Consider the following 3,699-nt stretch of genomic DNA (forward strand, 5'->3'; position numbering starts at 1 on the left):
AGGAGTCACTGAATGAAGTCCTCCGTTTCTTTCGGAGATGCTGACCCGCAGCGAAGCAGAGATGACTAAGTGACATATAGAATATGGCAACGACAACAGCATGTCGTAGAAGGAGATAAGAGGTGGAGCCAACGACCCACTAAGACTAACATATCTACAACTACATCCCCGAGCGGCAGTCAAACGAGGGCGTGAATGCGAGATGCCAGCGGAATGATCGGCCGGACAGAGGCTAGGGCTACTTTCTTCCCCACCGCGTCTTTCCTTGTGTGTCGGAGATATAAAGCGAGTACACCGGAAAAGAACGGGAACTGACTCGATCTATTCTATGGCGAAGCATCCAAAGCATAACTGCACACTCACACGATCTTTGCCGAGAGATAAGAGCATTCGGTGAAACCGGTGAACTACACTTGCTTCTGGATAGATGTGTGGGGCAGAGGGCTCGTGGTACCTCCTGCTCACCCTTCCTCCTCCGCTTTGAGAACCGTGTGAACGGAGAGTGGGCAGAAGGGAAGGAGGTCCTCATATGGAGTCGCACACTTACTTGAGCAGTGCGAGAGACTGGGAAATGGGTTGAGTAAACTCCCTTGGGGCCAGAAAAAATAACAGACAAGCTTTACTTAGATAGTTTTTAAAATTTCTTTTTTCTTAGTGATTGGAAAGTGGGGGCCCTATTGACTAGACGTCAACCTCCCTCAATCAAAGGGAGACCCGTTTTCAATACTAGTTGTTAGGTTATGCTGTCATTTTTACAATATCATTGAATAGCATGACCTGGGGCTAAAGTAACTCAAGTAGGAGAGCCGTGTTATGGGTGACCTTATTGCACGGTTCAGAGAGCACTTGTGTATGTGATGCAAGTGAACGTGTACGAAAAAGCTGTATCTAGGGGTGAGTTCTTCGTTCCGTCGTCGACCCTATCTATGTTTCTATGATGGCCCAAGAACACGCTCATTCTTCAGCCGTAGAGAGACTTTTGAATTGCGAGGTACCATTACGAGCTCAATATATACGAGTGTTATTCCGTGAAATAACTCGAATTTCAAATCATTCACTTGCTTTAACTACTCATGCTATGGATGTGGGAGCATTAACTCCGTTCCTGTGGGCTTTTGAGGAGCGAGAGAAATTGTTGGAATTCTATGAAAGAGTCCCGGGAGCCAGGATGCATGCCAGTTTCATACGACCAGGTGGAGTGGCACAAGATCTGCCTCTTGGCTTATGTCGAGATATTGATTCCTCCACACAACAATTTGCTTCTCGTATCGACGAATTAGAAGAGATGTCAACCGGCAACCGTATCTGGAAACAACGATTAGTGGATATTGGTACTGTCACTGCGCAGCAAGCAAAGGATTGGGGATTCAGTGGTGTAATGTTAAGAGGTCGTGCGACATGAAGACATTGATAGCAATATGGGGGAAGTTCCCATCAGGCAACAGCGGTTCTGCCTGACCCTACTAAAGCATGCATATTATGTCAGTGAAGACTTGGTGTGAAGCCTTGGAGCTTACGTTAGAAGAAGGCCCGGGCTAGGGTGAGCTGAGGGGGGACAGCGTAAGTGAGCGAATGTGTGTAAGCCTAGTCAAACATGACTGTTCTAGGTGGGGCGGGACACCCGCCTTCGAATGGTGTTGGTCCGTAGGACCGTGAATGGATTCGCCTCTGGCCTCTGGGCACGTCGGAACCGCATGAGTTCACCGGGGTGGAGCACAGTCCGCCAAAATCGGCATAGGTTAAGTGTTATTGATGGAACATGGTAAGCCTATCTTTCTCCATATGGAAGTGCTGCGGGCACATAGAGATGTGGGTAAAGGAAGCCTCAAAAAGCGAAGGCCGTGTAGGTCACGTGACCTGCACCGAGTTGGTGGCTGACTGGGCTTTTTCCTTGATCAAAGCAGATCAGCTCGCCTTCTTGTTATCATAAAGTTGGTCGAATCGGGCGGTCCTTACCCCGGAACGTCGAATGAAAAAAGTGGCCGGGTTATCTTTTTACAACCCTTTTGTTATGATAGGCCCGGCCCCCTTACCCTTATGTTTAGGAGCGGGATCCCCCCAAGAACGACCATTCTTGTGGTGGTACGGAAGGCATGGACTCCGCGAACGTCCTGTGCCCCCCTTATTAGTAAGGCAGGGGAAAGAAAGCCTCAACCAGAACCACATTCATTCCTTTTGCGTGCGGATGTAGTTAAGTGTCTGACTCTATTGGTCATAGTTTCCTGCTGTTGCGGCCGGTGCTCGTTTGCGCGCGCGTGAACCAACCCAACAAAGAAGGAAAAGATGCCCTCTCGGGGCATCTAAGAATGATTCGAGCCGTATGAAGGGAAACTCTCAAGTACAGTTTGTTTTTTTTTTGGGGGGGGAGGAGCCCGACAGGGCCCCCCACTGACTTGGCTCGGGCCTAAGCGAAAGTGAAGTGGTGGGCCTACCCATCCCAACCAGGGGTATGCTGGGATTTGCGAAGAGCAGCACCTTACGATGTTTATGACCAATTGGATTTTGACGTACCAGTAGGTACCAGAGGAGATCGCTATGATCGTTACTGTATCCGTATCGAAGAGATGCGACAAAGTGTTCGGATCATTGTGCAATGTCTTAATCAAATGCCTAGTGGCATGATCAAAGCCGATGATCGTAAGCTATGTCCTCCATCACGATATCGAATGAAACTATCCATGGAATCGTGCGCCGTGCGAAACGTAGATCATTGCCGTTCTTAACCGAGACTCAGGTTAAGCTCCGTCTCGGAACCATGTGGGGTTAGGAGTAAAGCATCCCGAGGTTGGCGCATCTCGTTGGGCGTGGAGAAGCATTGGGAACCTAAATTTCTCTCTTCGGAGCCCTTTCTTTTCTCGTCCCCCCGCCCCGGCATAGCGCTTCGCTTCCGGTTCTTAGGAAGAATCTACTTAGTTCTTTCTTCTTCATTGATCCGGGGGAAAATAAAGCGTCTACCAGTTGGAAAGCTAGACATCAAGTAAGTGGCTTGATGAGGATAACTAAGCTGACACGCCGGAGTTGGCTGCTGGCACAACAGGTGGTGCCTTACCGCACCGCAGGCGGACGCGCGGTAGCGTTCGTGGTGGTGCTTCAGGATTCCAATGTACTGCGTCCAAGATCAGAACGAGCTTGCCGGCGGACCACTGCCGTCCCATTCTTGAGTGAGCTGGAGCGCAGCCATCTTATCCATTGAACTAGCTAGAAGCTATCGCTTTGGGTCGAAGCACTAAAAGAAAAGGACCGGGAAACGCGGCGGCATAGGAACCACGGGACCCCTACTAGTTAAGGAAAAACAAAACAGAAGTTTTTCTTTGTATAGGTTGGGTTGCTGGATACGGGATCCTTATAGTAGGCTGGGCCAACATCCAGCCGAGAGAGGGCAGTCTTTAGAAGCAACAGGCTGGGAAAGCAAGAGAAGGCTTTGTGTTTTCTTATCTTTTTCCCGCCCTAGGAGTAGCACAAAAAGAGGAACCGGGAAGGGTTATTGACCCAATGATAAACCACTAGCACCTTCCTCGTTGAGGCTCCGTGCACTGGGAAAGCGCTCTAGCGACAGGAAAGCGGCCACTAGTAACAAAGCTCAAATAAGGTATCGAGAGGGCTATCACAGTCAAGTGCGAAGCAATTACCCCTAAAAAGTACCCTTCTTCCTATTATTTATAGGGGGGTGAGGCGAGAAATGACTTGATGAAGCGTTCC

This window comes from Chenopodium album, chromosome 18 (genome assembly GCF_948465745.1).
Source record: "Chenopodium album chromosome 18, dcCheAlbu1.1, whole genome shotgun sequence".
Taxonomy (NCBI): Eukaryota; Viridiplantae; Streptophyta; class Magnoliopsida; order Caryophyllales; family Amaranthaceae; genus Chenopodium; species Chenopodium album.